Source organism: Euprymna scolopes, chromosome 1, assembly GCF_053919585.1.
Source record: "Euprymna scolopes isolate OS-2025 chromosome 1, ASM5391958v1, whole genome shotgun sequence".
Taxonomy (NCBI): Eukaryota; Metazoa; Mollusca; class Cephalopoda; order Sepiida; family Sepiolidae; genus Euprymna; species Euprymna scolopes.
In genome coordinates this window covers 199,364,676-199,391,606 of record NC_136482.1, presented here as the reverse complement: position 1 = coordinate 199,391,606, position 26,931 = coordinate 199,364,676, and the positions used below count along the sequence as shown (strand labels likewise).

The 26,931-nt window shown below is 34.6% G+C and overlaps 1 protein-coding gene and 1 pseudogene across 16 annotated transcripts in view; one reads left to right on the top strand and one right to left on the bottom strand.

Annotated features, from left to right (window-relative positions):
• Positions 1 to 26,931, bottom strand: part of LOC145279450 (E3 ubiquitin-protein ligase TRIM45-like) — a 556,560-nt gene that overhangs the window by 404,039 nt on the left and 125,590 nt on the right. The gene's annotated exons all lie outside the window — the stretch shown is intronic.
• Positions 10,645 to 10,765, top strand: LOC145283712 (5S ribosomal RNA; annotated as a pseudogene).

The window sequence follows — 26,931 nt, the reverse complement described above, 5'->3', positions numbered from 1 at the left end:
TGTAGATCTAGCAGAACGGAAACCATATTGAGTGTCACTAAGAAGGTTATTTTTGTTGAGATGTTTGATTACTTCTGTATTTAACACAGATTCTAGCAACTTACTCATGACGCACAGGAGACTTATTGGCCTGTACTGAGAGGGGGATGAGCGATCACCTGAATTCTTAAATACAGGGCATACTGATGAGATTTTCCAGGGAGATGGGAAACTATTCTCCTTAAGACAACGTTTAAACAGTTTTGTAAGTATGGATTTGGATACCTAGGAAGGATTAACAATTTTTAATGTTACATTTAAACTTCTGTGTATCAATACAACCAGGGAAGCAAGTAACAGGAATGGAATTCCAAAGCCCAGCTGTTCGAAGGAAGGAATTATTAGAGAAAAAAGCTTTCTGTCATTTAGGGACCTCAACAGTGAAGGACTGAGATTTTGCTACTAAGCGGGTTTGTCGGAAATATGTACACCGAGGGAGGGCATAAGTGCAACAAGTTCATCAGAGCACATTCCATTAAAATATTTGTAAAACAAATATAGAGATGCAACATTGCGGCGATGGGACAGGGGTTGAAGCTTAGTTGACAAAGTGGGACCTTCGCAATGTATTTGTTTCAGTTCATATTGCTTGTGAATGTTAAGCCGAGGAGTTTGACGGAAGAATTCTCAAGTAGGTGTTATTTGTCATGAATATCAGTGGTTGGAGAGACTTACTGTAATTAGTAAAGGAAAGTAGCTTAGTCTTACTAGCATTAAATGTTACCATCCATTTACGGCCCCATTTAACTACGGTTTGCAGGAAATTTTCTGATGATTCTGTCTTAGATTTGTGTACATCCGTCCTTTTCTTGTGCATGTTGATTGCATGTATTAACAATATGAAAAGACATAGAATTAAGCGGGCACAATTGGTATGTACCTGCTGTACGGAAACAGTGGCGCACCAACTTGGATTCTTTAGATATAACAATAATACGATTATTCAAAGTTAGATGATGTTAAGACTTCAAAGGAACAAAAAAAATAAAAGACGCATTTTTTTTTTTTTTTTTTTTTTTTCGTAGAAGTTTTTGGACGCCATTTTGTTCACGATTTTATTGTTGAAAAGAAAAAAAGGAACTGCTGATGATGAGGTGAAAAAAAAATGTCTTAATCGTGTGAAAAGAAAAACACAAAATAATCCAGTTTTCGTTTTAACTCAAAGTAATTGATGTCGTTGTTGCTGTACGGCATTCCCTCTAGGTGGGTTGAACCGGCTTCCTGGCAAGGGAGTATTAAATTTACAGTCGCCTATAATGTTTTTGATCGGGAAGACAGTATCCATATTAAACAGTCTACCTGTTAGAATAGAAAGACAAAGTTTCTAAAAAAAAAAAAAAAAAACTTTATTGATTATCTTGTTTTATTGATTTCAGTCAAAAATCAAGTGTTCCTTTGGTTCTTTATTTCTATACTAGTCTGGGTGCCCGGCGTTTCCCGGGTGTTTGGAGGTGTGTGTTAAGCAAAAAAAGAAGTGATAGTAGGAAGGCAGGCTTTAACCCGTACCGCGAAGGAGAAAAAGCAAGTGAAAGAAAACGTGACGCCTTTGCGGTTGCGTTCATCCCCAAAGCGGAAGTGGCGAAGTTTAAATTAAGGCTAGTCAATCGGAAATGGAGGATAACTTTCGAAAATATCGGCGAAAAAAGCGACCCCCCCTTGTAGAAAAGTGACCAATTGAGAATGAAGGAATTAATGTTTTTCGATATTTGTCGTCCGAAGGGTCGAGCTTCAAAACGATACCAATCTCGTCAAAATCCGTCGCCATTATCAAACGTTTTAGGCAGACATACATACATTTAAACAGGCAGGTGAGATTTATCAGTGATGGTATACTTCTGTTGTGGTCTTTTAGTTTTACTGGATTCCAAGGCAAGAATTCCTTTCTATCCATCACTTAAGATAACATCACTTAGGGAAGATGCACCATCCCTCATAAAATAACTAGCATGAGTTAGCCATACTGAAAAGAGCTTTTTGCGAATACTGAATGTGATTTTGAAAATTTAGTCAGTGTTTACTTGTAGGACAAAATATGTTCATGCTAGGTTTCCCTGACAGACTACTGTTCAGAAAGACCTCAAATACTCAAGGATTGTATACAGTAGGCATTCAAGTTTAGAATGAGTTCGTGTGTGTGGACAGAGATGAAAAGTTAGGCAGTTTTGTGTGAGAAGTTAGGATCTGGTAGTAGTCATGGTTGATTTTTTGTCGGATTTATTTTTGTTTGTTTGTTCCTTTTCATCAGTGCCGGGCGGCGTGGGGGTTCGAGAAAGGTTTGAATTGAACCGATACAGTTTGAGCATTACGGTCACGTTACATAAATACAACCGATAAACTCGTCAATCAGAAAGATCCCGCTTTGAGATCACCAGATGTTGGTGAGCTTTTTACTCGAATAGCTTTTTTCCTCAGACTAGTAGCTTTCGAACTTTTCTTGTTTCTATTTCCATGACCTAACAGAAACATGCAGAAATGTAAATGTAATGAGATCTAGTTGCACATCTCCCCACTTAGGATGACCCTAATTTACGGTATCCCTTGTCTCAGTGTGTTGGATATTTGGCAGAGCGGGGGGCTGTGAAGGAGAGGCATTTGATGTGTTATACACACGAAAATTAATTCCATTTGAGGAATGCAAAGCTTCCCACCATTGCCTATTGAAATACATAATTTAACAGGAAATATGCGAGAGAAATATCGGTCAAAGAAGTAGATCAATAGACAATGGAAAATATTAAACATTCCAGAATGAAAGAATGTTTATATAAATCGACAACAGAAAGTTAACAGGGTACGGAGAGTTGATCACATAGCGAGGAAAAGCTACTAAAGCATCCACTTCACGCACCACGCGCCTTCACTTATGTCAACACCCGTCATACTAAATTGAAAAGGTTGTCAAGGTTGTCATTGGGAATAAACAAAATATTTTATGAATCAGTTGTGTTGTGTTTTATTCGCTGTCTAGTGTATATATCGTAGACCAATGACAAAAGTCGATTTAGAAATTATATAGACTAAAACGCACATTGAAAGACCGGCCGCAGCGATTATATAACATGTGGTATTGAGCCTTATTCGGAGTGAAGAAAAGTAAACTAAAAAGGACACTCCATTTTTTCTTTCGTTTTATTTTATTTCTTTAGTTATCAAGTCATTATTTATCAAGGTCAAAAGTTAGTCGAGGATAATGGTTAATAAGGTGCACTGATTGCCAGAATGTGGAAGGAACAAAGTTTGGTTACTTTTGAAGATGGTATAAGCATGGCCCTCTTTAATATTAGATGGCCTAAGCACTAAAGTCATATAACGTGGTGACATCATGGAATCTGGTCATGTGTCCCACGAAACAACCGGAAGTAGATAAGGTTTTACGACAAAATCGTTTTCGAGGATTTAGCAGAGAAGTCAACAAATGAAAAAAAAATCAATAATTCAAATTTGGATGGTCCGTTGAAGGAACCAAGTTTTGTTACTTGTGAAGATTGTATAAGACAGGAATCTGTTAACATTGGATTTGAAGACGAGCATGAGAAGCAGTCCCGCGGCAATGAGTTCCACAGACATAGAAACTTTACGAAGTTCTGTTCATAGAAAGTTCGCTTGTTGCTTGGCACATGAACTTTCGCAACAAATAATTGTCTCACTATAACAGCCATCAACAACTTCCCTCACTCTTTATCTGTAACAAAACTAAACGGAAATTCCATGAACAAAATTTCTTTCCTAGAACTGTCCATCTGTAGAACACAATACAATGAAACTGCTTCCAAACTGGCTATAACACGGTCATTTTCAAATATTACGTAAATTAGTTCCGTCATTACTGATCATGTTGTCTCACCGTCTTCCTAACATTTAACCTTTATCCTTGAGTGACTTCCAGGCCTTTATAAGTGGTGACCCTCCTTCAAATAACAAAATCAGATTAAGAACAGTTATTTGTCATTGATTTAAGAAAAGAGTTCTTGCTGTGAGTATTTTACAAGAAGGAAACAGAGATTGGAGCTCAATCGAGCACATTCCATGTGATACATGCATATGGAAGATTAAGAATAACTTGCTTCGAAAACAAAAGTTGAACAATTTTTAAAACAGATCTTTGAGATGCACGTTTGCCAAGAAACACGAAACGCCTGTTAGAAATATCGTTAAAATTGTCCAGACCAACTGGAGAAGCTAAAACCTCACAACGGTATGAAAACGAGTGTAGAATTTTTGATAAATTGGTTTTCTAAGAAAGTAACATTCTTGATTTCTATCTTCAAATCTACAACCAGTGATGGCGGGGTGCCAAAAGATAGTTTTTATTTTATTTTCTAATACATAAGTCGAAAGGTTATCGAAAGAGTGCTCGCTTTTCTTGGTCAAAACGTGCTGACCGACAGCAATCTAGACAACGCCCGTGCGTATCCGATTTGTCGATTCTAGAAACGCTTGCTAAGTATAAAATCGCATATCAGTATGAAATATCGCTGACCTCATTTGCTGCATCGATAGCATTTGTCGATGGGGTTCATTGTTTCTTGCAGCTATGGAATCCAACGTTGACTGATAGTCGTGACTGCTTTGACTTAAATTAATATTTATTTTTTAGAATTTTTTTTTCTATCGGTGAACAAATCCTCTCCAACCTTTCCTACGCTGATGACATCACTCATGTTAATAAATGCACACATAAACTTCAAGATTCTGTTAATGTATTAGCAAAGAATACAAAGGATTAGAAATAACCCCAGAGAAAACAGTGTGTATGTCTACAGCTGAATCACAATTTAACCTAACCATGGCTATTCATTGCAAACCCATCAAACAGGTCACCCAATTCATTTATTTAAGGCATAAAATGACTTTTTCCAGTGATCACGAGACAACATTGAAACACAGAATCGGGCTGGGTTGGGCAGTTTTCCAAAGCAGCACCATTCTAAAATCAAAAATGGTGCCGATAAATGTTAAAGTAAAAGTTTATAAAATGTATGTCCTCCCAGTAGTTTTATATGACCTTGATTGTATCACATGGACTAAACAACTAGTCAATCGCATTGAGGTGTTTCATTATTCATGATTGTATCACATGGACTAAACAACTATTCGATCATATTGAGGTGTTTCATTATTCATGATTGTATCACATGGACTAAACAACTATTCGATCATATTGAGGTGTTTCATTATTCATGATTGTATCACATGGACTAAACAACTATTCGATCATATTGAGATGTTTCATTATGGGACATCGCCTGATTTGAAAAAAAAAAAAATATCTACCCTTCGTCAAACTACTACTGACCCCCCCCCCCCGTCCTCTATTTGATAAAAGCAAAAGTAAAACCCTTTAACTTTTTGGCCATGTCAAACGATCAACCACTGTCCTGTCAGTTATTACTTGAGGGTATGTTAGAAGGCAAAAGAAACAAAGGAAAGCCAAGGAGAAGGTTGAGAGAAAATGATTTTGAATGGAAATCTCTCAACAGTTGGGCATCCATTAACCAACTTGCCCTGGATCGGAAAGAATGGAGAAAAATAAGTCACGTGAGTCTGCAAGTCACTTTGGGCGTTTACCATTATATTTCTCATTTAAATTTTAATGAAAATAAACATTACTGTTTCATATATACAAGGATGGTTCCAAAAAGTAAAGTCTGCAATTCTTTTTAAATCAAAATGTTGAAGAGCTACGAGGACGGCAATAGTACCATAAAAATGAGCGGCCTTTTGTGCTCCAGAATTTATTTTTTCGACATAGTCACCAGCATTTTCGATGTACTTTAGCTAGCGATAAACAAAAGTTCTGAACGATCGTCTGGGGAGCGTTTTGTCAAACAACGGTCGTTCTAAGAGTAAAACCTCCTATTTTTTAACTAACAAAGTTGAAGCGCTACGAAGACGAGAGTGGTACGATGAAAACGAGCCACCTTTGGTGTTCCACAATTTATGTTTCTACATAATCACCACCATTCTTTTGCACTTTTGTCAGAAATTCAACGACGAATCTCTACTTCTGACGCACGTCCATGACAGGGATTGCCTTCTTATTATTATTAGTTTGGGCAGAGGAACTGGCTTGGAAGAAAATGCGGGCAGAGAAACTGGCTAGGAAGAAAATGCATGGAAGGTTCTTCCAGGATATAACAGAAGTGACTGATGAAAGATCATGGCAATGGCTTAGAGCTGGGTATGTGGCTAAGAGTACTGAAGCTTTTGTTTGTGCAGTACAAGAGCGGGCATTAGGAACACGATTGTTCAAAAAAGTGGTTCTAGGAGAGTAAGTTGCTGCAGAATGCCGGATTTGTGGTAAGACCTCAGAGTCAATTGCGCACCTTGCAGCAGGGTGTAGTGGACTGCCCCAGAGAGTACCGCAGAAGACATGATCGCATGGGACTCCGGATATATTGGGAGGTGTGTAAAAGGGTTGGGGTGAAGTGTGCTGGAAAATGATTTGAGGAGGTGTCTGATGAAGTGAGAACAATTGAGGATGGCAAGGTAGAGGTATGGTGGGACAAAAGTTTCATAACGACCAAGAAATTGAAACATAATCGTCCGGATGTGGTCGTCATTGACAAAGTCTAAAAAAACTGGCAGATTGTAGACTTTTCAGTACCCTGGGACAGGAATGTGAGAGAGAAGGGGAATGAGAAGTGGAGCAATTATGCTCTATTGGCTTTGGAGATAAGGCATATACACGGGGTTAAAACACAAATAATCCCGGTCATAGTTGGTACATTAGGAGTAGTATCAAGTCGTCTGGAAGGACAATTGAAAAAACTAAAATCCCCGATGTTTTAGGCGGCCTTCAAACCTTTGCAATTATAGGTACCACCAACATCCTTAGGAAAACCCTTAATCTTTGAAGCTCTTGGTTTGAAGCCTGGATTAAGAGAAATCCTCTGGAAATGAATCCCATCCCTTTCCAGAGAGACGTTGATAAAAGAATTATTATTATATATATATATATATATATATATATATATATATATATATACCAGTGGTGAAAAAACCGGAATAGAGTGCTCAATGTGTAGCCAGAGCAGTATATAAGAAATTTATTACTGTGAGTCCAGAATGAGTTTACATATTGTTTCAACTAGAGGAAGATCCCCAAAGAGAGGAAATATCCAACTAGCATCGTCAGAATTCATAGATGGACTCTATGAATTCTGACGATGCTAGTTGGATATTTCCTCTCTTTGGGGATCTTCCTCTAGTTGAAACAATATGTAAACTCATTCTGGACTCACAGTAATAAATTTCTTATATATATATATATATATATATATATATATATATATATATATATATATATATATATATATATATATATATATATAATTATTTTTTTACTATAATAATTAAAAATAATAATTAAAATAATTAAAATAATTAAATAATTATTTTTTTACTATATTATTATTAATATTATTATTATTTTTATTATTATTATTATTATCATTATTTATATATGCTATTATTATTATTATTATTATCATTATTTATATATGCTATTATTATTATTACTATTATTATTATTATTTATATAGATTATTATCATTATCATTATTGTTATTGTTATTATTATTGTTATTATTATTTATATATTACTAGCAAAAGTACCCGTCGTTGACTGGGTTCAAAAACAGCTTACAGAAAATGGACTGATTTATGAAAGTATGATAGGTTATGAAAAGGAAGGGTTGTAAAGAGATAGTTTCGAATTTGGGGGTATCAAAACCAAAGCAAAATATGATGAAAGTAAAAATAAAATAGATAAACCCCATAATTTATTATACCATACCTGTTCACACTGAAACACTTATCACAATATTCTGTGGATCTATATTAAAAAACCTTGTTAAACTTTGTGACATATTTCCATTCTATGGAGGTCAGGCGCGAACGAACACCCCATAATTTTATTATACCATATTTCTTCAAACTGAAACATAATTATCAAAGTATACTTACGCAGATAGATATGAAAAGTCTTTATTAAAGTTTGTGCCTATTTCCATTCTATGGAGGCCATGCGCGAACACAGACCCCACAATTTTATTATACCATCCCTATTTAAGTTAAAACATACTTATCAAAGTATTATTATGTACATCTATATCAAAAACAACTTGTAAACGTTTTTTTTTTTAATTTTTCAATTTTTTATTTCCATACTTTGTGGACCAGGTACGAACGCAGACCCCACAATTTTAATGAACCACCGTTCTGCCAGATCAAACATACCCATTCCTGTGTCTGGATACATCTTCTATCATTATATGTCATCAGTTTTTTTTTAAATAGTCAACCATATTGGAGCCTATTCGTGACAACACACACACACACACACAACTTTATATTATGGATTATTATTATTATTATAATTATTTATATATATATATATATATATTATTATTATTACTGTTGTTATTATTATTATTATTATTATTATTATTATTATTATTATTATTATATGTATACATAACGAGAGAGAGAGAGAGGGGGGAAACAGTCAGATATAGACATTCTAAAAATTATAATTGTTAATAATTTTGATATTTATTTTTAATTTAGATGAAGATATAAAAATATGCTGCAATTTTCGTTTCGCTGTGGTGATAGTTTTCTCCATTTTTTATTTCTTACAATAAAGAAGAAAAAAGGCAGTAAGAAGTTGGATTTATTTGTGGAATAAAAGAAAAAAGAAAGGAAAATTATTCGGTGAACTTTTTGTTCAACATTTTGGGATGTACAAGCCTGTTGTTCTTTGGCGGATAATGGCACCGACTCGAATCAGACGTTTGATATTCAGAGGGGGTGGGGGGGGTTAAGCAAATAAGTATCAAATTACTGACTCCTCCTCGTATTTCGCAATACGCATTCCTCACAAGACACAAGGGATGAACACATCTCAATTCTACAACAAAGCTTTCTATTGAAAGAAATTCATCGCTTTTTCATCTGAAATTATGTAAAGAAAAAAACAAAATGGCGAAATACTGGCTGAATGTCAAGACAGAATAACGAATAAACAACAGGTCTATTGATTCGTCTAGACATGATGGGGTGGGTGGGGAGTATTTCTGATCGGTACCAGCGAGTTAGGGTTCGTGCACTGGTAAATGGCCAACATTACAAATGCTGAATTTTTCACGAAAGAAACTTTGTGAAAAAATTTTTAACGTACGTCATACCACACTGTCGATTGTTACAGAAATCTAATTCTCGTTCCAAAACAATTTACACATATTAAAAAAAATCTCTATATAGAACTAGAGCAATAATAATAATAATAATAATAATAATAATAATAATAATAATAATAACTAACAGAGTCCGTGGAAATTCCATGGTAGTTGAAAATGCTTAAGTAGTTGAAAATTTTAAAATTTAATTTTTGGAGAGGAAATGATGTTAATGATTTTTAACTGATAAAAAGCGACTATAGAGTTTGCGATGATTGTGTTTTTGTGACACCGGACGTCGGACAAATAAATTAATATTTAGGTAATAACTAGCAGGGAGGCTGGACGTTGCCCGGGATTGAATGATGATCAACAAATGTTCCACACCCCGATACTTTTATTATCAAAATCGATGGAATCACCCATTTTTTAATCAAATCGATTGATTGCATGTCTGGGGAGCTCTATCTTTGCGGTGCACCAGGAGGAAGCTTCACATGCCTGTCGACAGTGACTTAGTCCACAATGCATTGTAGTCTACATTGCACTGTAGAGAATCTAGTTAATTTTCTAAGATTACCTGTACACAAAAAAGCGTCCAATTCATAAATACATCAGATTTCAGTACGTAAGAAACATTGACGTACACTAATAATAAACACAATCATATTTAAATATAAGAGAAAAAAAAAGAGTTGTGGAGTCAGAAGGTTTGACTTTGAGGAGCGCTGTCCACAAAGGTGCTGCGCTTTATAGTAGTGACCTAAATCAAGCTGCTGAGGATAAACGCAAGCACAGAAAGGACAGATTATCAACCAGACACACCCACCCCCACCCCACCACCACTACCTTTATCTGCCCAAATTGCACAAGACAAATTGGGTCTAGGATTGGGCTCTATGCTCACCTGAGGACCCACAGAAGCCACAACGGAGGACAGTCTTACTCGGACACGAGTGACCGCCGATGATGATATGTATGTATGTGTTTTCTATGTATTTTTGTATACATGTATCTATACATGTATATATGTATATATGTGTATTATGTGTTTATATATGTATGTGTGCATGCATATATATATGTGTGTATGTATGTATATATGTTTATGTATGTGTGGGTATGTATATGTTTATGAATGTATGTGTGTATGTATCTACGTATATATGTATGTATTTTTTTTAATTTTGTTATCGTTTTATTCAAGCTGGGAATGGGGCATGCTATCGGATGCCAGACATCTATCCGCTATCACATATATTCCAACCGAAATATTTTTGTTAAGATTCTAGCCGCCCCTTTATGTATGAATGTATATGTGGGTATGTATGTGTTTTATGCATGTATGTGTTATGTGTATACGTGTGTATGCATGTGTATGTATGTATGTATGTATGTATGTATATATTTTTAGCGGGTGTGTATATACGGCATAATTCACGTTGACACACACCAGTTCACGTTAGATCACCGAAGTTAAGCAACGTTAAGCCTGGTCAGTACTAAAATGGGTGACCATTTGAGAATACCAGGTGCTGTATGTACTCTCCGCTTATCTCGGCATTGTTTGCAGTCCTCTAGGACTTCTCCTTGCCACTGGGCTTCAGTAGTGCCGATTCAGCAAAAGTATGGTTGGTATTGCGCAACCCCTGTTTCACAATTACACGTGCAGCTACCCTTACAGGGAGTATCCATTGTCTCTTGAGACTGAACGGAGGCATTGAATATATGCGTATGTATATGTATGTATGTATGTATGTATGTATGTCAGGTCATGTCATATGCTACTGGTGCCATGTAACCCAGTACTACCTGCCTCATGGTCGGGTCACCGGCGACTAAACTGGTTCCCCCACCAGACTTGTTTGGTGAGGAGGGCGGCTAGTCTCCCTGAAGGATTAAAAACAAGACCTTTCAAAGGGCGAATGAACTCTTTTTCTGGGTCAACGGCCAACTAGCACCGTGTATATTTGTATTTGTGTGTGTGTGTGTGTGTGTGTGTGTGTGTGTGTGTGTGTGTGTGTGTGTGTGTGTGTGTGTGTGTGTGTGTGTGTGTGTGTGTGTGTGTGTGTGTATTGGGGTAGAGAGGGCTCCCGTAAGCCGTGGTGAAGGCAAACTTTCTAGGAGAAGCAAATCTCTGATTTAAAAAACCATAAAGCAGAAGACCAGTACCCGCATTAAGCTGGTCTGCAGTTTAATTTGTTGCTGGCTATCTTGCTCTTGCTTGTTGCTGGATCTCAACATTTTGAACCGAGAGAGAGACTTAGCTGTCGTACAAAGCTAAGACTCTGTAACATCATATTTGTATGGATACTCCCTCAGACATTTGGGCTCATGGATTTTAAATGCCTGAGGGAGTGGCACTCGTCTGACAAGACGTTGCAATCATCACATCATATGTATGTATGTATGTGTGTATGTATGTATGTATGTATGCGTTTCTGAATATATATGTATGTGTTTCTGAATATATATGTATGCGTTTCTGAATATATATGTATCTGTTTCTGAATATATATGTATGCGTTTCTGAATATATATGTATGCGTTTCTGAATATATATGTATCTATGTGTATCTATTTACCTATGTATCTATGTGTGCATGGATGTGTGCGATAACACGCGACTGCGTTCTGTTAAGGATATCCTTTTATAGGGAATGTTTATTTATGAATGTCAAGGGAAATGTTTTCCTTTCAGCGGAATGAGGGGGGACGATCAGTTGCATGTTTACGTATTAGTACGCGCATGCGTGTGTTTGAAGGGGGGGCAGAAAGGGGGAGAGCAAGCGCACAGTTTTATTTGATTTTCTTTCTTTATACCAAATATGACTCGTTTCTAATTCGTCGTTATCAACTTTTATGGTCGACCGAGCGAGTCGCCAGTTTACAACCCTAACCGTGACTTAACGCCCACTCGCGGTTTTGCTTTCATTAAAACACAGCAACGTTGATTAACAATTACTGACAAAAATGACAAAAAGGTAAACACGTTTCTCATCACATCCTATTTGCATCCAACATCTTAGATGCATGTGTCAGTAGGTAAGCAAAGAGATACACAAATTGATATGAACGGATTAGAAGATAGATTTAATAGGAGTCGAGAAAGATGTTTTTTATAAAAGGGTTACCACGTATCAAGGCCCGGAAGACACTCGAGGATAAATGTTAATATGTGTATTGTAGTCATTGAGACAGTAGTGTAGTAATCGTTTGTGGTGGAAAGGACGATTCAATAAGAATTTGTTTATGTTGGACTTGAAGACGACAATATTTTTGTCGGCTGGAAAACAGACCACAGTAACAGAGTTCCACAGGCGGGCAGTTCTAGGAAAAAAGCTTTGTTGATGGAATCCACGTTTAGGTTTAGGCACAGATAAAGAGTGGGGGGATTTATTAATGGTGTTTTTGACTGGACGAGTGTTTTTTGGTTTGTTTTTTGTTTTTTTTTGTTGTGAAAGATTGACGAGGGGGGGTCATAGAATGGAGCTCAGCCGAACACTTGCCATGAAAATAACGATAGAGCAGAGACAGACTCTCAACGTATTTTATGTGATGAAAGGGTTGCAGAGAAAAGAAAATGGCATCGCCTACTAGATTGATATATAGAAACAAACAGGTAAAGCCTCCTACGTTTTAACTCAAAATGTTGAAGGGCATCGAAGACGGGAGTGGTACCATTAACTAACACGGATCAAGGAAACTGCGAAGAAATTCGACTGTGGAGTATACCTTCTCAACAAGGGCTGTAGTCATTCAACCACTAACAACTGACGTCGATTTCTCACAAGTACGATTTGACATTCGTAAAGACGATGTAACACAGTAAGAAAATTAATATTAGATTTTTTTAATGATTTTCTTGCACGTGGCGTAGTACCTCAGGTGGGTGCTTGCTTCACATACAAGTGACTTGGTTTCGAACCCGGACTTCGGATAAGTTTTGGATTTCTGGTTTGTGGCTTTCATTATGTATATGAGCTGCGGCATTTTTTGGTTGGAGAAATAATTGTATACATATTTATGTATATTAGTGTATATATATATATATATATATATATATATATATATATATATATATATATATATATATGTGTGTGTGTGTGTGTGTGTGTGTATATATATCTACCGTGCTAGAAAACTACTTACGCCTGACAGTATCCTATACCTCTATAAGACAACCATTCGCCCATGTATGGAGTACTGTTGTCACATCTGGCCTGGTGCATCTGCTGCTTGTCTCTCGCTCCTGGACAGGGTTCAAAAGAGAGTCGCCAACCTGATAGGTCCTGAACTGTCATCTAGGCTTCAACCTCTGTCCCATCGACGAGATGTTGCATCCCTCTGCCTGTTCTACAAATACTTTAATGGTGAATGCTCTGACGAACTGCAAACACTTGTACCTCCCCGACGTAACTACCCCCGACAAACCCGACAAGCTACTAAGTCTCATCCCTTTACAGTAGAGATCCCTAGGTGCAAGAAAGCCTTTTACTCCAATAGTTTCTTCCCCAGAACTGTGGGTCTTTGGAACTCCCTTCCGGGATTCTGCTTTCCCAACTGCAATGATATGCAGAAGTTCAAGTGTAATGTTAACAAACATCTTTCTACTCTTCTCCCTTCATAATGACCCCGCTAATTAAGTCCCTAATAGTAGCCCCCCTGCTTCAAAGTGGCACTGTGCCTTGTTTGGGGTGAAAATTGAATTTAATATATATATATATATATATATATATATATATATATATATATATATATATATATATATACATGTATATGTTGACGATAGTAATACACAAATATTATATATAAAAATATGAATATTAACAGATTCCATTCCTATCCTGAAAAAGTGCTCAATATTCGAGATGGAACATTGACATACGAAGGTGCAAAATAAAAAAATATACAAAATTTATTCTCAAAAAAAAAAAAACAGAAATACACTAAATACGAGGTGCCTTCAATAAGTTTCCAGACTTTTTTCTTTTGGTCACTTTTATGGATAATACACGCATGAAACACTAGTATCCTTGGAAGTAATCTCCTTAGGTTGTAACGCACTTGTACCGTTCCAACAATTTCTGGAAATCCCCATGGACGTCCTCTTGTGTGATCATGTCAATGACCCTCGCCACACCCTTTTTCATCTCCTCAATTGCCTCATAACAACAGCCTCTAAGGTTGTCCTTGAGCTTAGAAAATAACTAAAAGTCACAGGGAGCAAGGTCTGGAGTATAAGAAGGGTGAGGAACTGTCTTGATGACCATTTTGATCAAATGGTCTGCATCTTCAGTTCCTCACGAATAATTGTGTGAACAGTTTCCAAGCTGACATCAAACTGTGAACTTATTTTCTATATAGACACACAACGGTCCTTATCCATGAAATTCTTTATTTGGCCAATCAACTCTACTGTTCTGACTTTTTTTATTCTTCCCACACCTTTCATCATCTCTCACAGACTCCCTGCCTTCTTTGAACTGCTCATGTCACTTAAAAACTGATTTTCGATTCATGCAAGACGGTCCAAAAGCAGTCTGAAGCATTCAATACGTTTCTGTCGCATTTTTTTCTAAATTTAAAACAGAATTTTATTGCATATCGTTCTTCTCAAATGTCCTCACGTCCAGATTGCATTTTCGAAATTCACCAACTGTGACAACCAGGCTTTAGTAGGGTGGATTCCAATTCCTGCTGTAGCTGTTCATTTAAACCTGAAATCATAAAAATTGGTCAGTCATCTCATTAGATGCATAGCAATACCACACTGAATTTTCAAGAGTCTACGACAATTATAAATGCCTGTACAAAAATGTCTGGAAACTTATTTAAGGCGCCCCGTATTTATTTTTCTTAATTACTTGCAAAAAATGCTTGGACAGCCTCGTCAGCACTACCCGATGGGGGAGGTTCAGGCGATTAGCAATAGACTCACCTTTTCTCAAAAAGAGAAGGCAAAGCCTGGGAGGTTGGACATCCTAGAACTTCACAGAACTAAACACCCACCGCAAAATCAACAGGGTCCGGATCATTACAGGAATAGTCTAACCTCTGTTGATTTTGGGGCCGAGGATAAAAATCCCTAGCCGAAGTTATCATGGCAAAAAATAGCGATGGATAAAAAATAACATGAGCCAAATTACGACGTTCGTTTTTTTTTTTTTTTTTTTTTTTTTTTAATAATCGTCGTAAATGGATGAACTGGGAACGTGAATTGGCCGTTCCTTTATATTTCCTTTATATTTCCTTTATATTTCCTTTATATTTTGTTCTAAAGAAAACGTAACTCTTTTTTGTTTTCTTTTACGTCTTCCGTTGCCCTCCACCGATAATCTACAAATTAGACCCAGATGGATTTCTCCTCGTTTATCAAGAACGTCTGCTTTTGAGTTGAGTCATTGTTTATGAAGGAACTAAAAACGCAAAAACTTGAACGAAAAACTAAGGAGGTTAAACTCTGGCCAACAACCGATTCTGTGTTTTTACAACAACTGGTGTTCAACCCTACAAACATTTCTGGCATGAAAATATGGTTTTTATAGTTATTAGTGCACTAAATAACCTTTGAAGTTTATTTTCTATTCTGAATTACAATAGAAAAATGCGAGAATGAAAATTGCAGCATTAAGAATTTTTTAATTCAATTTTTAACATTATATAATCAATTCTGAATGCTGCAATTTTTTAAGTTATGAATTTATTATATTTTTTACTGGAATATCTTTCCTTTTCTTTTCCAGTTTTAAGATCTAGTCTTTTACTTTTCAATGTTTTAGCTTAACCATATTATTTTTCATGCTCGTATTATTCTATTGTAATCCATGATTTTTTCAGGCTTCCAGTAAATTCACTTGTTCTTTGTTTAATTTCAGTCTTATTTTTTTGCCCTCCTAAACATGAATAAATAAATAAAATAATAATTGATTGTGGAATTCTAAGTTTTTCTTCTTCAACAACAACAACAACAACAACAACAACAACAACAGCAACAGCAACAGCAACAACAACAACAACAACAATAATAATAATAATAATAATAATAATAATAATAATAATAATAATAATAATAATAATAAAAAACCAACTCCGGACGACAACAACAACAATACTAGAAACAAAAATAAAAATACTACTAACGAACAAGATAAATACAACTGTAGATACCGCACACTTTGCCCACTTCAAAATAAATGTCTTACCAAAAGAATAGTTTACCAGGCCACAATATTTGCGAAAGAAAATCCGAATAACAAGAAATGTTACGTAGGTAAGACTTCCTTAGATTTCAAAACTCGATATTATAACCACAAAAATACATTCAACAATAAAAAAACACCGTATGAAAACAACGCTAGCAAATAAATACTGGGAACTCAAAGAAAAGGGGCCGTTCGCCCGTAGTCGAATGGAAAATAGTAAGACAAGCAAACACCTGTAGAGACCTAGACAACCCATGTAGATTATGTCTCCATGAAAAATTTGCTATCCTATACTTTAAAGAACCCCAACATTTATTAAACTGTAGGAGAGAAATAGCGAACAACTGCGAAAACTTACTCTAGGATAGAGATACAAAATAACTTTAAAACTAACAAAAACAATAGAAAATAAACAAATAAATAAATAAAATAAACAAACATGCATATACAAAAACAATCATATATATATGCATGTGTGTATATATATATATATATGTATATATATATATATATATATATATATATAAACTAACATAAAAAACTAACCTAGATTTAAAACAGGTCAAGACACTAGATATCCAGGCTAAATAGAACACACACAAAGAATCACGTCAACCAGAGGTCAAATGGGCCTTTGTCCTGTAAATGCATGTCCATTGGCTGATAGGAAGGGCGCGGTGGATACTAGAAAGCTGATTGGCTAACTAAAATCTGAATAGAAGGTGCGTATATAAAAACGACAGACAATCACAAAATTCGCGCATAAGCCTGAAGAATCTTAGAGTGGATGAAACGCGGAATATTTAGTGTAGCTTAATCGCCATATATATTTTATAAATTACTAACTAGCTTTACCTACGTATTGAGCACTTTTGAAGTAAATACTTAAAGTTTACGCATAAATTTATACTTTTGTATATTAATTTTATGTGAGTAAATTAAGTAGTTATATGTATATATATATAATGCATTATATCTATATATTTACATATATATTTACACAATGCGTTATATATACATATAGGTTTACACAATGCGTTATACATATAGAGCTACATAATACGTAATACACTTATTTTTTTAATATGTAATATAGCGTTACAAAATAGTAATACATATAGATTTAGTTAATACGTAATTCATATAGATTTACATAATGAATAACTAGTTGAGGCAAGCGCCATAACAGCAAATATTTCATGATATTCTATTACCAACATAATTATATTCAGCATTAAATAACAGGTGGATTAGAAATACCGGTAGATTGTATTTCGATCGGCTCGATACAATAACAACTCATTTGATTTGAATGGCGAATATGTAATATTTATTACACAAGACGAGACGCCTTTTTTTTCTTTTTATCTGACATCTGTTTTATTCTAATCATTCATGGATGTATTATCCGGTGCAAACTAACACATTTTCAAGGCATGCGTCTCAGCAGTCTTTCATTGCAGCTGTGATATTGATATGGCCAGGTATCTGTTACTGGTTCGGTTTGTTTCAATGTTATATTGTATAGCTTTGATGAGTCCTATTAAGAAAGCTATGAATTCATATCTACCTTCCTCAACTATGTGGAATAGTAAAGTAGATTGGTCTCCCAATCCTTGGTGGAGCAACTATTGGTAGTATTGTTGTATATTCGAACCCTACGCAAGTAAATACAGATTATGTTAACTGGCGATGTATTATTAAAGTTAAGAATTAAATAAAACATACCTTGTTTGTTTTAAATAGGATTCAAACTGCAGAAGGTAACCGACGACAAAAAAAAGAAATTAACACGTAAGCATGTTTTTTCATTTAACATACAGATACGAAGAGACACGTCTGCTTTTATTTACATTCTGAGACGAAGGGAAAGAAGATACATGCAATCAAAACTTTATATCGTGGCGAGAAAAAACAAAGGGAAGTAACACTAAGTTCTTCACAAACCCAAAATAAGAATCTAAAGACGTCAAAGGGGACGATCCATAACTTTCACAGTATTAAAGCGTGATCTCAACAAAAATCTCTATCACCATGGTTAAATTCCAATATTAACTCTTAGGTTTGTGCAAAAATAATGTCGTTATTTGACGTTCAAGTCAAAAAACATTATTTTTTGCACCAACCTAATAGTATGAATTTCAGGAGTGTTACATTACGTACGCGTCGGGACAACTTGGCGGTAAACGGAAATAAACCCATTGCACTTAGCGTGAGTGAAGAGAGGAGGAGTCAAAGGTTAGTTTCCTAAACAAATCACTCTAGCAGTCAGGTATACAATCTGTAGAGAACTATAAGGGTGAGTGGGGTTTGGGTTATAATACTTCTGTGCGGGAACACGTGCTTCAATGGCCGCATTCAGTTGTTTCATTGGCACACTTTTCAGCAGGGAGAGAGAAGATATTGGTCCATGGGACATCTCTGATATATATATATATATATATATATATATATATATATATATATATATATATATGCACATAATGCATTATACATATAGATTTGCATAATGTGTTATACATATATATTTACATAATGTGTTATACATATAGATTTGCATAATGCATTATACATATAGATTTGCATAATGTGTTATACATATATATTTACATAATATGTTATACATATATATTTACATAATGCATTATACATATAGATTTGCATAATGTGTTATACATATATATTTACATAATGCATTATACATATAGATTTGCATGTAATACAGGCGGAGTTTCTAGTCAGAGCGAGTAAAATAGAAAGACAAGGCGTTGCCGACAATGTAGAAATGTAAGCGAATATTCATTCGAGATTTTATCCGTTCGTTGATCATTTTAAGACTAAATAAGAAAATTAAATGAGAAGGAATTATTTTTAGCCTCTTCTTCGTCTCTCCCCTCGTGAACATATATTCGTTTTCCAATAAAACCTTTGACATCACCATAAATCTCCATTGCGCTTCCATATATGAGTTTTATTCGACTAAGTTAAAAAGCCGATCAACAGCCACTGAACGATGCAACCATACAAGGAACTGCACACATGGGAAAGCGACGATCGCGCACGTATGTAAAAAGACTTTTATTTGTTGATTTCTTTCATCATCGCCCACTGGCAAAACCCCGCAAGTGTAACAAGTACGCGATTGTGCGAAAAAAAAAAAAAACTATGTGCGAACGTTTTTCGTTTAATGTTTGTCTGTTTAGATGTATCGACCAAAACCTTTTTCAAGACACAAGAAATCTTGATCCCGACTTGATGTTTGCGCGTGAAAGTTTATTGGAAGCGCAATGTCCATCAGAAGGCGAAGATGACGGCAACATGATGGCGATAATGACGACGACGACGACGATGATGATGATGATGATGATGATGATGATGATGATGATGATGATGATGATGATGATGATAGTGTTCTAAAGCAGTCGTTATAATAATCACAACAATGCATACAATAGAGTTCTTTGCGAAATTGTAACAATTATACATTTATAAAAAAATAATTTAAACAACAATTAGAAATTATCGTTGTTAACAGTACATTTAAGTAACGTGTACGATGCAACGATGCTTCTATGAATTAATTACCGCTTTACTTGATGAAACCCTAAAATACGGAGGTTTGACAACGTTTTATTCTTGTAGTAAAATTTGTTGAAAAATTGGAAATAAAATTTCTATACTAATTACCCGAAACGATTTCATACTCCAAAACTCTTTTGGTTCTTCTTGTCCTCGGATTTTTTTTTTTCCAAATTTAGCTTTTCATTATCATTTGATATAATTTCGTAATTAAAAGCCATTATATTTTTGTATACGAAAGAATTCGTTCGATATATAGAATCGAAATATTGATTTTCATGTTTTTGTTCTGATTTAATTTAGGTTTGCCAATTCTACTTTCTAACATATGTATTTGCAGGAGGTAAAATATAAACGAAACATTCTAGACTAAATTATTCCAGACAAGACGGAATATTGGATAAGCATACCAACAAACTAGTAGAAACGAACGCTTAAATACGTGATTAAAGATGCACATAGGAGGATAAAGATATCTGCAAAACTTACCGTCGTTATCTTCACTGACTGGGATAATCATGCGACTGAGAACAGTTGTGAATTTAATATTCCTTCAGAGGAAACTGGTTTAAACACTTCTAGGGTGAATGTTGCGAGTTGGTATTTCTATTTAACAAGGCCGATAGCCATTAGTCGCGTGTTCTCGTGTATGCCTTGACAGAGTACAAAATAGACTTCGTGGCTTCGTGGGGATGCCCTTTTCTCTACCCTGCAACCTCTCTCCCACGTTGCGAGCCTATCCTTGTTTTATCGTTATTTCCATGGCAGGTGCTCGTCTGAACTCCAATCCCTGGCCCCCCTCGCCAATCTTTCACGAAAAACACCCGTCTAGCTGAATCCACTGTGAAAAATTTCCCCCACTCTATATCTGTGCCTAAATCAAAACGCGGATTCCATGAACAAAGCTTCTTTCTTAGAACTGCACGCCTGTGGAACTCTGTTCCGTCTGCCTGCTTCCCTCCGGACTACAACTTGGATGTCTTCAAGTCCAATGTTAACAAATTCCTAATGAACCGCCCCCTTAAATAAACACTTCATCAAATCTCCACAGTAACGTAATGTACTTGCAATAACCCTTATCCCTGAGTGGCTTCCGGGCCTTGATAAGTGGTGATCACTGTGTAAAAAAAAAAAATGTGTGAATGTAGGATTGGCATGAAATTCTTAAAGATAAACTAAAATGACCAAAAAATGGACTGAAATGACTTAAATAAATAAAAAGTAAATGACTTAGAATGACTTTAATGAACTTAAGGATGAATTGAATGCTTAAAAAATAACTGGAATCCTTCAAAACAACTTGAATGATCTGGAGAATGACTTGAATGGCTTTGAGACTGACTGGTTGTAAAGTGGGTGATCATTTTACATTAAATTAATACTGAAAAGTGATCCCCCACTTTATATCACAAAGTTAAAAACACATGTACAGCATGTAGTAAGAACAGATACTACACTTTGAGATATTAAATTTTTTATTCACGGTGGAAAAATACAGTTGGGAAAATGAACAAAAAACTTAGGCACAAGGGCAACTCAAGATAGTCAGGTTGGTTGATCCATTTTGTCTCTGTTGAAAATTTTAAATGATTTTTCTCTCGGCCAGCATCTTTTATCATGGTCAACCCTTTAAATTTGTATTTATGTGTGTGTGTGTGTGTGTGTGTGTGTGTGTGTGTGTGTGTGTGTGTGTGTGTGTGCCTTGGCCAAAAGGTCAAGAAAAGCTTAAACAGCTAAGAACAGCATCTATTAACAATAGACCTTTGATCTTAACCAAAAAGGCCAAGCACAAAAGTGTTATAGACCGACCGACCGACTGACGGAGTGACTTATAGAGCCGCTTGCACACGACTAAAAATCGGGGGTATTAGTACTGTTGTTTATTCAGTGTTCAAAAAGGATGGGGAAATAGTCGGTTATTTGGGCCACCCATAATTATAAAAGTTTGATTTTTATAAATGTTTTAAGGGTTAATTGATGATGTGAACATCTGTTCTGCAATGGTTAACCTCAGCTGAGAGTTGAGATGAATTTGATTCAAAGAAGCACGTGCTTGCTTTTCAGAAGATAAATCACAAGATAGCGAGGAGTAATTTGTCTCTTTTGAAGTTTAGATTAAAACGTCTGTTCGCCGAATTCGGCGAAAAATGTTGATTTGCATGCGAAAATAAATAAAACTGATATATACAATATAGGAACACCTCTACGTATATAAATTATGAGTTTAAGAGTTTATATATATATATATATATATATATATATATATATATATATATATATATATATATATATATATATATGGTCATCCGGATACAGTCCTGTTTTGTTGTATCACAACTTATTAGTTCTGCTAGACTAGCACCTTCCCAGCCGTCGATCGAACCTGCAACCATCGCATTGACAGTCGGCTCTAACCACAGCACCACGAATCGGTGCTCATAAATGTGTCTCATCAAATGTCTATTAAATAAACACTTGTCCATCGCTTCACAGTGCTCGAACTACTAGTCTGTTTACAAACAAACGGATAGTGAACTTCGCTTAATAACAAAGCATCGGGTGAAATACATTTACGACAGTGCTTAACCCAAAGAGGGGGGGCTTTATATATATATATATATATATATATATATATATATATATATATATATATATATATATATATATATATATATTGATTTAAAGGTTATGAGGGTTTTTGGAAGCATGAAAAACCATGTTCCTTCATCAAGGCCAGAGGTTTGGGGGAAATATCAGATATTTTGTAATTCATATGCAAAACTAGGAAAACAAATTATTTTGATGTAAACATTGGTAAAGTTGCCGTATCTTTCCACCCACGAAAAATCCTTTAAAATTGCCACTATTAGAGGTTTTCGAGGGGGCTGAACACGAAAAATAACAGCAAAAATCCCAGAAAATGAGTAGTTTCCAAAGGCGCAATACAATTATTACATGGTTCAAGAAAAAAATCCTCGATTGTACCAATCTTTCAGATGAAAGTATTTTCAATATCGAAACTGTTTTCAACCGCAGAAACGATATATACGAATCGTTTATCATAAAATCGACAGCTGGGATTAAGTTTACATTAAAAACAAAACATCTTGCTCGAGTTATGGATTCTAGTGTTGTAAATTCCGATCGAATGAAAATGTCTTTGAAATTCTTCAAATCTGATGAAAATATCAATGTTAAGAATTACTGCAAGACTTTGGGATATGAAATATTGACATTATTTAAAAATAAATGAATACCATGGCGCTAATGTATGCATAGAAAATGATACTCCGGTTTATAAAGTTATAAAAACACTGGAGAAACATGTAAATCTTATTTCGGGTTTTCAAAGCAGCTACAAACAGAACATCACAGAGCAAGACAGTATCAAAGAGGAATGGGAGAAGTTGCGAAACACTTGTGCAAATTTCCAGAAGTGTGCAAATTTCCAGAAGTGTGCAAATTTCCAGAAGTGTGCAAAAAAAAAAGTAATTGAGAAAGAAAGAGGGCATAGAATAAAATCTATTATGTAAAATTTTGTATGAAAAAAAAAAAGCCGAACATGCGCCCCCCCCCCTCCACGAGTAAAAGTGAAAAATTTGCTTTCACCATGATTAATATTTGTGTAAAATTAAAAAAAAAAATCCAAGTGTCTGTTATTGAGAAGTGTGCGAACGAACGAACGGATGAACGATTTGGGTGCAATTTTCCCCCTATAAAGCCCCCTAGGGGGAACCAACCAGAGTTATCTTGAAAAATTTGTTCTGTCAATAATTTACTTTCACCATGACTAATGTTTATGCAAAATTAAAAAAAAAATACAATGCGTGGTTATTGAAAAATGCGCGAACGGAGGAACAGGAGTGAATTACTAGGTCCAATCCCTACTTAGTCGAGGGATCAATAAATCCTCATAATTTTCAATAAATTGGTCCTGTACTTCCTTTCAATGCTTACCTGAAAATAGTGTACATTTTGCTTCATCACACACACTATCTCTCTCTTTCTTTCTCTCTCTCTCTCTCTCTCTCTCTCTCTCTCTCTCTTACTGACTCACTCACTCACACACACACATATATATATATATATATATATATATATATATATATATATATATATATATATATACTAGCAAAAGTACCCGTCGTTGACTGGGTTAAAAAAAAAAACAGTCGAATGGACTAAAAATTGAATGCAACAGATTTCCAGTGTTGAATTCTGGTCTTTATTTATCATTAAACTGTCGAGCTACTGATTTGTGACGACGGATTTTGTAGCATTAATAAAATGTATTAACCTCTGTAGCATTAATAAAATGTATCAACCTCTGTAACATTAATAAAATGTATTAACCTCTGTAACATTAATAAAATGTATTAACCTCTGTAGCATTAATAAAATTACGAACAAGGACGCAAAGGAAGTTCACCAAGTAAAACAAATATAGAAAACATTAAAAGACAAAAAATCAAAACATGTGTTACATGATCAGCCAATGTATCGAAAGACTGAAAAAAAAAACAGCATCCGGATGACCTTGGATGACACGGCAAATGGTTTTCAAAACTTTTAGAAAAATTATCAGCATCGTAAATTAATCAAGATAGCATTAATTCTTTATCTTGTGATTCTATAATTAACTCAATTGGAGAATTTAAACCCAGACTAGAAAATACGCCACGCTTCCAGCATCTATATATAAATATATATTAATATATAAAAATATATATAAATACGATAATACTTTAATATATCATGATTTCCAAAATTTAATAAATAGGATCTCCCGATCACCGAAGATGCAATGTAATTTTTTTTTAAATAAATGATGTCGCTTTTGGAGCGTACATTTTTATGAAAAGTGTTTTTTTTTTTTTTTTATCGTATGTTATTTACTTAGTGAAACCTTTTTGTCCTAAATTCCTCGACACGATTTCTCATATAAAATTTGTTCTTCAATTTGTAATGTAAAAATGTTTGTGAAATATTTGATACTTTAGTAGTATATTTAATTAGAAATAATTATTATTGAAACAATATTGTCTACTGCTGCTGTGGAATTTCCACAGATCCCGGTTGTATTCTTGAAAGTACGATTGAAACAGTTTTTTAAAAAATTATTCCACACAACCATGCGAGAAAAAAAAATGCGATTATTGTTTCATAAATTCGGTGTCGTTGCACATAAAATGTCTGCTAATGACATTGTGCTAAAACATACCGGAAATATTTAGTTTTCGTGTTCTTTTTTATTTCTTTGTTTTTGAAACTATTCTGTTAACAAATCGAAAGTTCCTTTTTCAATCACACGTTGGTAATGAGTTAATTTAACTAAAAACGATACAAATAATTATACTACGTTTGTAAGCGTAGATTGCTTTCAGTGTAAAGATCGCAGTGGGAGTGTATTAGCAAATAATGGAAGCCATGTTGAGTGGTCTGGATTCTATAGTTGTATATCTTGACGATATATTAATAAAGGTCTTTAATCAACGCGTTAAAAATGAGGATATGACTTAAAACGGGGCATTGATGAACGCAATTATTAAATTAAATACGTGAAAAAGTTGTGCTTGAAGGCTATATCAATGAGGTTCGTAAGAAAAAATATTGGACATGATTTAGTATATAAAAGAATAATAAAAATATTAAAAGAAATTTTCAATAATTTTCACTTATATTACATTTATTTATCAACATAATGTGTCATACAATATAGTAGGTGTTACTGTCCCTAATTTTCGAGAGTATTATCTCTTCTTCAAGGGGAGGGGGATAAAAAGAAACTGTTTCACGAGGCTTTTCATTTGTCTGTTTTATTTTTTATTTATTTTTTATTTCTGGAAGTCAATGTCGCAGATTGGTTGACAAATCAATTTCTTTAAATTAAATACGTTAAACGCATACTTAATGAAAGGAGACGAGTGCGAGACTCGATTAGATCTACAACAATAAACAAAAAAATATGTATCTCCCAGCAATGGTCCGCGAAAACGCTAGTCTAAATTTAAATATTATACATTTTGAATATTTTACAAACTTTCTGAAAAAACACCAGAACGTCCGAAAGACGTTAAACTATTTCTAAAAAGTATTTCAATGATTTAAAAAATGAAAATAATAAAATAAGTATAAAATCATAACAATTGTTAGTGACCCCACTCATATATATATATATATATATATATATATATATATATATATATACTTTTTATTTGTTTTACATAAGCATTATGTCGCTACACATTTATGAGCCTGTTTCGGTCAGCCAGTTACAAGTAACTAGATACCTTTTCAGGCGATATTGCTTATACAAAAGCTTAGTCCGTAATGAATATTATTCAGGGGTTCAGCGATCACAAAAAAAATTATCAGGAGGTCACATCACATGGAACTAATAATAAAAACGTTATTGTCTTTAGTATATGTGAAGAAAACGGGAAGAAGAGGTGGTGATTAAGGTTTGTCTCGAAATAGAAAAAAAGAAACAGAGAAAAAACACACATGAAAAAAAGAAACAGAGAAAAACACAGATGAAAAAAAGAAACAGAAAAAACACAGATGAAAAAAAGAAACAGAGAAAAAACGTAGATGAAAAAAGAAACAGAGAAAAAACACAGATGAAAAAAAGAAACAGAGAAAAAACACAGATGAAAAAAAAACAGAAAAAACACAGATGAAAAAAAGAAACAGAGAAAAACACAGATGAAAAAAAGAAACAGAAAAAACACAGATGAAAAAAAGAAACAGAGAAAAAACGTAGATGAAAAAAGAAACAGAGAAAAAACACAGATGAAAAAAAGAAACAGAGAAAAAACACAGATGAAAAAAAAACATAAAAAACACAGATGAAAAAAAGAAACAGAGAAAAACACAGATGAAAAAAAGAAACAGAGAAAAACACAGATGAAAAAAAGAAACAGAGA